Genomic DNA, 9531 nt, shown 5'->3' with positions numbered 1-9531 from the left:
GTTCATGTTCTTATGAGTTTAGAAAAATGATAGGAATTATTTGCTGAATTGTTTATCATTAATTCTTGATCATTTATGTGTTTTAATGGAGTCCATAATTTGTCCTCAAGTTATGGATAAAGGTCACTTTCTTTTAAACACACATTTAAACACATAAGTTACATAAAAATGAAGAGTCTTCATTTTTATGAACCATTAACTCATAAGTTATGAAATGAAAAGTTTTGAAAACTTTCAAAACTTGCCCTCAAGTTTTGGAATTTGTAAAGTTACACACACTTTAATATACTTTAATTCCAACCCTTAGAGTTTTAAAAGTTAAAATTCAACCCTTATACTATTTATAACATTAATGGTTAATTATTATATATATGTATAAGATCAAGTCGTTTTACCGTTAGTAGGCCTCATTCACGAAGCCGGTCTATAAGGGGGGTATAAGGTTGTTGCCTATAAAATGGCAACTTAATGGGTGTCCATTCTCACCCACCGCTTCCTTGATCGGTGGAGGGTCGTTAGCCGAATGGGTAGGACAATGACTTTAAATTCTCATTAAAAGTATAATGAATATTATAAAGTAACTAAACCTTTTATAAATTCCCAATCTTAGTTACTTTAGGAAAATGTGAATATGGTGCTAACCCATGAAATTCACACTTTGTACCTTACCAAGTCGTTAGTGGAGCGTGTGTGGTTAACCGACACACTAACTTGGACTAGTAAGGATCACGAAGGGTGACTTAATGTTTATCATAGATCGGTGGAGCGTGTGTGGTTAACCGGCACATCGATTAGGTGATAATCTTAAGGGTACCAAGTGAGTTTACATGGTTATTCACACCTTGTTTTGTGATCCTCGACATCCCAGTCACAAAACCTGAAGGCCACAATCGAGATTGAAACATGCCATTGAAAGTTCAATGAATCTCAAAAGATATAGGAGTTTCAAATCCAATTAAAACTTAATAATTTATTTCGTTTTTCATGGTGGAAATTGGTGAATCGTCATTCACCTACCTTCAAATATTTTATAGCTTGGATTACGGCATCCCTCTTCCAAGTTATAAAATATTGTGTTGGGTCCTAGCTTTAATATTTTATATTGGGTGTTATATTAAGGACTTAAAATCAACTAACTTGAATATCTCCCATTGTAGATGTCTGGTTTAGACAACTGTGATCTTCCCAAATCTCATGGAAATCATACTTCTCTACCTCCACCACATCCATTTATTCTCCCTGACCCACAAGCTTGAAGACTTGAAAAATTCAAGGTCACTCAAGCCCTACTAGCAATGAAACATAAAGATGGAAGACCTGTGTGCACTCATGTCTTAGGAATGAAGTCACACTTTGACAGGTTGAGAATGTTGGGTGTCGTTGTCCCAAGGAAGTTGGCTATTGACTGGGTTCTTCAGTCACTTCCAGATTCATATAGTGAGTTCATTAAGAACTAGTATGTGATAGATCACGACATGACCCTAATAGATCTATCTTATTTGCTTGTTGCTACTGAGTCAGAAATGATGTGGCGCAATGGTCAAGCAAATATGGGTGGAAGGTCTATTTCTCAAACTTCCATGGACATGGACAATGGTAAGATTGGAAGTCCAGAAAAGCCTTTTCTTCCCAATGGAAAGGGATCGGCCTTGGTCGACCCTGTTGACCAAAAGGCAAAGGGAAAGGCTAAGTCTGTGATAATCTCGTGTACCATTCCCAAAGAGTCTATATGTTTTTATTGTCATGAGAAGGGTCATTGGAAGCGAAGCTGCGCTGAATACCTAAAAGATCTGAAAGCAAGTAGAAACAAAAGGTTTGACTCTGCTTCAAGTAAGTCCACTATCTAACTTTGTTAAGTTCCTTATTGATGATTCTTAATACAAAATGTGACTCGGTTACATTTTGGTGTCTGGCAGGATCAAGCAAAGGGAAGGACACTTAATAAAAGGAGTATGCTGAATCTGATAGCGAATATGGATGGTTCGAAGATCGGATTCTTGAGCTGCTACATAAGAGTTATGATAGATTGCTAGAAGATATGTAATAGCATAGTTTTCATTTAAAGTTGCATTGTAAGGAAAAAGTTTTTTCGCATTTATAAATAAATGAAATTTTGTTTTATTTTATTATATCTCCTTGCAATGGCATTTTATGAAAAATTGATGTTTGTATGGTTCTAGCAATAATGGAAATGTGCATTTGATTCTTTCATTAGTGGTGGTGTCTAAATTTATCAAATAAGGAAAGATTCTTATCACCCAAGGTTTCAATTGGACTGAAACTTGGAATCATGCAGGTTGTATTGCATGATGAATGAGAATTTTCATTTTTGGAAAGTTAAGACTAATTCCCTGACCACATGTATATGTGAGACAGGTGAAAGACTAAAGGATCGGGTACACTGGGTGTGTGCAGGTCAAAGTCCACCACAAAGATCGATAAGACTATTCGTCATGATTTACTAAAGTTTAGTAAACATGGTTGTACCTACAAGTTGAAGTACAATTCTGAAACATTGGAAAAGTTTCAATGTATGGCAGGACGAATGGGAAGAATCAAATTGGGCAGAAAGATAAAAGTTTCTCAAATCTAAAAAGATGGGAGAGTACTTTAGTATCTTGTTTTATGATCATCTTAATGATTAAGAAACCATGTCACAATTCATCCTCTAAGGACATCTTAGTGCATTTTATGGCTAAGAAGAGGATTCATGAATTGTTGAAATGGTTAAAATAAAGAAGATGAATCATACTTTGTTCCAAAAACAAGTCTTAGAGTCATACTCCAAGATTGTAACTTGAGTGACACATCTTGAATAAGGTTTATAACACTTGTCAAATGTAAGAGTAAAATGTTTTCTACTCTTGCACATTTGAAATTGGTAAGTTGTGATGTTTTGGATAAAACAAAGACCAATTGACACCAATTGTGTGAAGTGTTTATCTTGATAAGGATCCGCACTGACTCTTGAATATTTGTTTGGTTGTCAAGGAATGGTTCTTGACAAAGAGAAACTTATATGTCAAGAGGACAGTGGGAGTCTTAAAGGTCTTGAAAGTTTCAAGAGCTAATCAAGGATAAAACCTATAGTTTATCACTAGCACACGGCTTGAGGTTTGTAACCTATCGTGTTGACATAATTCTTGTTTCTGTGCCTATTCCGGTAAAGTTAACTATGTTTGTGAGTTCTGTGAGTTCTCAATTGTATGCATAACAACTTGGAAGAAATGGTGGGCCCTTGGGCGACCAAGAGGCAAGAAATCAAGATTGAACAAGTTCAATCCATATGATTTTAAGTTTGTCACTAACCTTGTCTTGTGATTAAGGTTTTGAGAAATTCACATGGATAGGAACACATACATCATAAAATCTAAGTGTCATAAGGTTTCTTTCCGATTCATGAAAATGATGGTGAGGAAACGCTTTCACTAAGTAGATTTTAAGTAGATAGCAATGGTGTTGTTTGCATTCTCAAAGTCATTAGTGGAGCGTGTGTGGTTAACCGGTACATTAACATGGACTTGTGAGAAATGGCAAACAAGTCTAAACATTATGATTACGGCATCCCTCTTCATAATTGTTTAGACACACATGTGGGCTATCTAAAGAAAGATGTATGAGTCTGAGAAGCTTAGATAAAGTTTTGTCGAAGCATCTCGTATCAGAAGTCTGAACTTTGGTGATGAAAATCAATAAAGTATTGATTTCTAGAAGTCGATTTCTGAGTACATGTCAAAGCTAGTGGGAGCATAATTGTTGTGCTAAATAATTATTATGCTAGTGGGAGCATAATCAATTATGATGAGTATTGTTAATTATAGAAAACAAGAATTTCACCTGGAAAAAGGTTGTTTTGCTATAATTAAGGGAGAGGAGATTATACTTCATTTCAATCCTAAAAGTTTAGATTGAGATTTCAATCATCTTTAGTCAAGGATATATATATGAATTTTATGTTGGAATGGTTCAACATAAGGAAATTCTGTATATATTGCGTTCTCAAATTCGATTATGATTACGACATCCCTCTTCATAGTCGATTTTTGAAAACATGGAAAATAAAAAAAATATTGTAGCAAAAGACTGATTTAGTATCAGGTCTTTATGTGAGACATCGTGAATCGTGTCCCATATGCTTCGGGTATAGGATCGGTCACATGTGCTATAATATTCATCCTTTCTAAATTTTCCAAATGCTCAGAGCATTAAGAAGGGAAAAGTCTAGAATTGGATAAGACTAAAATGATTAAGCAATTGTCGAGGACAATCTAAGGTTCACCAAAGATTGGTTGCTCAGGGACAATTGGAAGTATAGTGTTAAATTTTGGAAGGACCATATGGATATATTCTGAAAAGAGGTAGCTCTTGTTCAAATATGATAATCAAAATGGGAATATGGAAATTTTCCATATTGGGAGTTGGATATTAAGAATCTATGAGAAAGTTAGAAACTTTTAAGCAAGAAGGATGTTCAAAGCAATGTACTTTGAATATGAGACTTCGTTTCCATAGAAGTGATCTCCTTTGGAATACTCTGTAATGACTGTTGACAAGTTTTGTGACTTTTGTGCATAGTCATTGCAAGAGGATCAATGCATATAAGTTTGGAATCTAACAGATTACAGTAAATGACAAGAATTTGGTATTCATTCATTTACGGTAAGGATTTGGGACTGTGAAATGAGCATCATTGGAATCATGTTCAATCGATCTACTTCACAAAGTAAAGATCATAGACAAACATAGTGTGCATACTTGGTGTATGTCATGACTATTGTTTAGAAAACATAGTGTATATGCTTGGAGCATGCGACAACTATTGTTTTAATTCAAGTGTTAAGTTGATAAATCGAAACAGAATAATGTGAATCAATATGGTGATGAATAAAAGGTGTTTTATTTATATTCATAAGGGCTGAGATCATATTGGATTCAATTATTCTTGTGTTTCACTTTGCATGTTTTGACTTCCATAATAACTAGGTTATTCTTTCCGAATGATTAAGTTATTCAAACCATCCACAGTCGGTCATATGTTGGAAGTAGATATGAATCAAGACTGTCATGAGTTGGTTGTAGAGGTCTAGGATGTTGGACATGGCTACAACACTCATGAGTGCTCATAAGTTATGAGTATTGGATTCAACCCATGCTCACTTGCATCACTTCATGGAATTTATCTCGAGTGATCGTGAGACGGTAATATCATATAAGTCTTCAAACCTAGAGATATGAGTTGTTACCTATGAGTTGGTTGTACATTGATTGCACGAAAACGCATCAGTAACTTGATTTTATAAAACGTGCCTTTGTGTATAATTCAACAAGTAGTAGAAACAAGTATATGAGTCAAAGTTTATCTGTTCCTTCTAGTCCTTGGAGGATTAGAAGCGATATCTGGGCCCCTCGATGATTTTGTTTTGACCTATGTACCAGGCCCGGTCAGAACTAAATTGATGTGTTCGATTAAGTTCTTTGTCAAACAAATCGGAAATCGGGAAACAAACTGATGGACAATAAGTAAGACATTGTTCCATGTATTTGTCCAGATGATATCATGAGAGCAGAGGATTATGTGATCACTTATCTAAAATGGCGCTTCATAGTTCAACAGAGTTTTCGAGAGCTACGATTGCCGGTTGGTTCCTGAAGTCATATAGGCAAATATAGTTATTAGACTTATCCAAGTGGGAGACTGTTGGATAAGGTGTCTAAGTCCATAACTTATTTGGTATATACTGGACCCGACCCGGCATGGTCCATTTGGGTTGTACTTCACCCGAACTATTTATATGGATAACATTATGAGAAGAGTATATTTGCGGCTTATTAATATATTATAAGTTATAATATATTAATATGAAATTGTATTATTTAATTAGTATTGGTCTTAAATTAATTATGAATTAATTTAGTGATCAAATGGTGACTAATTAAACATGGGCTATTATATTTATATAGTGTGGGCTAACACTCATTATGGTAATGGGCTAAGCTTATATGGGAGTCCATAGATGATCCATGGAGCTCTTAACCCATGGATCCTTGGAAAGGAAAAGACATGGGTTATTAGGGTTTACCCTAATCATGTGCACTATATAAACAAGCTTGTGATGCATGAAATGACACCCTAGTGTGTGTGAAGAAAGGTGGCCGATTTCTAGAGCATAGATATACTCTCTCATAAGTTTTCCAAGTTTGTGGTGATTTGTGATTTCCGTTTGAGGCATTCACATTATTGGTGCTTGGCTCTCAAACTCCTAAGGAATCAATTCACAAACAAAGGTATGTAATTCATCTAGTTCTTTTATGTTTAAAAGTTCCCCATGCCATGCTAGATAAGTTATAAACCTTGGAAAACAAATTTTGCATGTATTTTAGACAAACATAGATCCAAGGTTTATTAGGGTTGCATGTACACTTAGGAAGTGTTAGAATGCTCAAAACCCAACAAAGGTGACCACACTCTCGCCATCATAGAAAATCTCCATAAGCTCATTTACATCTGGTACAGCTCCAAGGTCTCCGATGAAGTTCTTCTGCCATATCGCCTCCTTCGACGCTTCGCTTCCTGCAATATACTCTGATTCACATGTTGAATCAGCTACAGTCTCCTGTTTGGAACTTTTCCATGTTACTGCTCCTCCATTTATGGTAAATACCCAGCCCGACTAAGATCGGAAATTATCTCTTTCAATCTGAAAGTTGGCCTCACTATACCCTATCACTCTCAAGTCATCACTCCCATCGAGGGTAAGGACCCAGTCCTTAGTCCTCCGCAGCTACTTAAGAATGTTCCTTACCGCAGTCCAGTGAGCTTTACCAGGATTCCCTTGATATCTATTGTAACGCCCGCATATTCGGGCTAATCGATTTAAGGACAATGAGCGTTAAAAATGACTTTTTGATGGAAGATTATTTAGAAGGAGTAATCTTAACTAAGTTGTAGTATATGTTACAAGGATTCCGTACATATAAAGAACGCTGAAATCCGAGTTATAACGAAGAAGTTATGACTCGTCGAAGTTTTGCGACAGAACCGGCACGACACAGCGCGACGTAGATAGTGAATTTACGATAGAGCGATATTTGGCCTTAGCGATCTAAACAGAAGTTGTAGAATATGTTAAAACGAGAGCGTGCATAAAAAGAACGCCCAAATCTGACTTCGTATGAGGAAGTTATGATTTTTCGAAGTTTCGGCTTAGCAGTACGCAGCCCGAAATTCCAATAATTGATTGAGCGGTTTTTAGCCGATACAACCTAAACGAGAATCGAAGATCTCGTTAATAGTAGCGTAACGATAAAAAGACAGACCAAAATGGACGTCGGATGAAGAAGTTATGAATTTTTAACGGACTTTTCCTGTCCCGGCCCGTTAAAAATATAATATTAAAAATGAATTCAAAATTAGCCAACGGAGTCTAAACGAAAGCTGTTGATCATAATCTCACCTATGTGTTGATATAAAGAATGTCAAAAATGGAGCTCGTATGCGAAAGATATGGATTTTTAAAGTTCGGAGCACAAACTTCGAGACCTGACTGTGTTCACGACGTGAACATAGAAATTCACGACGTGAACTCAGTGAACAACACGTTTCGAGCCTAGAAGACACACGGCAAGCCTAGGAGATGACTGGGATCAAACTCACGACGTGAATATACCTGGTTCACGACGTGAAAGTCGAATTTTCAGCCTATAAATAGCAAGTTCGACCTCAGCCATTCTTACACCAAATCTTCTTACCTCTTTTTTGTTTGTTGAAGCCGTTCCGCGTCCCGAGCCCACTGATCAGGAACTGCTGACCGTTTTTAGTTAGATTCTATCAACTCACGCTAAGGTGAGTGCATATTATTTTCATCTTACACATAGATATGAAGTATTTTATATAAAATTACGTGCTATGTGTGCATATTATATGAATACTTGTTGTCTATGTTGGATGATCGATTTTATATACGTTTTAAATGATTTAAACTATATATTTATTTTGTATGTACAAATATGTTGGGGTAAAACATGGGTAGATAAAATAGTTGGTGTGTGATGAAAAATGAGTTGGAAGATGAGATAAAAGGCGATATAGATCATGAGATGAGGGTGAGAGGTGAGAAGTGAGAAAAGCCTTTACCCAAACGTTGGCCCCGTCATCTAGCAGAGTATGGATGACAACCATGGACTATTCTAGACGGTATGTGGAACACTAGCAGGCTCGCAAACTGTAGGTGTTGTGAACGACGTGTTCACCCGGTGTACTCTAAAAACCCATTGACATGTATTTCGGGTGGATTGCCGAAAATAATACTGTCGATAAAAGAGCTATGGACTTAGCACCCGTTGGATGAACCCTGGCGACTATGCGACTTAGTGCCTACTGTATAAACCCTGGCGACGATGTACTTCGTGCCTATTCCTTAGGAAAATTCCTTAGGAATGAGTGGTAGATAATTCTTAGGGTAGATCCTTAAGAAATGAAGAAGATAATGGGGATGGATAATTGGGTTAATTGTTTGATGATAAAACATAATAACTTTATTATTGTGGGTTGAAAACCCTATGTACTAACCAGGTTTCCCAACCTGACCCACTCAAGCTTATTTGTATCACAGGTGTCGATATGAAGCTACTTTACACTGAGAGATTTAAAAGAGATGTAGATCACTAGTGTAAATGAATGTAAGTTCTGTTTATGCTTATGTTTCTGTATTGACGACGACATCCCAAATGTTTTAAATGAAAAAAAAAATACATTTCTTCCGAAATGCTTTGATAAAGTATTTATCATGTATTTTCTGGGAACAAATTCCGCAACATTTTTATAAAAAGGGTACTCTGATTTTTATAAAGCATAAACAAAATCGGTCTTTTCTGGCCGTGAAAATGGGGATGTCACATCTACTAACCATGCTCAAAGCAAAGGCTACATCAGGGCGATTACATGCCATAGCATACATGATCGAGCCAACGGCGGAAGCATATGGTATTCGACTCATTTCTGCTATTTCGGCATCTGTACTCGGACTCTAAGTCTTACTCAGTTTGGTATTGCTTTGGATAGGAAATTCTCCTTTCTTGGAGTTCTCCATGCTGAAACGTTTCAACAACTTGTCCAAGTAGGTACTTTGACTAAGTCCTATTAGTCTTTTACTCCTATTTCTCAATATCCTTATCCCCATAGTATAAGCAGCTTCTCCGAGGTCCTTCATAGCGAAACACTTCCCAAGCCAGGACTTAACTTCCTGCAAGATTGGGCTGTCGTTTCCTTATAGCAATATGTCATCTACATACAATACAAGAAAACTAACTATACTCCCACTAGCTTTGACATATACGCAGGACTCATCCTCGCTTCTCGAAAAACCAAACTCTTTGACTTTCTCATCGAAACAAAGATTCCATCTGCGAGATGCTTGTTTCAATCCATAAATGGATTTCTTAAGCTTACACACTCTATTAGGGTACATTGCATTGACAAAACCCTCTGGCTGACTCATGTAAACATCTTCAGCCAACTTCCCATTAAGGAAA

This window comes from Lactuca virosa, chromosome 4 (genome assembly GCF_052849685.1).
Source record: "Lactuca virosa cultivar CGN04683 chromosome 4, Lactuca_virosa_CGN04683_v6, whole genome shotgun sequence".
NCBI lineage: Eukaryota > Viridiplantae > Streptophyta > Magnoliopsida > Asterales > Asteraceae > Lactuca > Lactuca virosa.
This window is presented reverse-complemented; position numbering follows the sequence as displayed.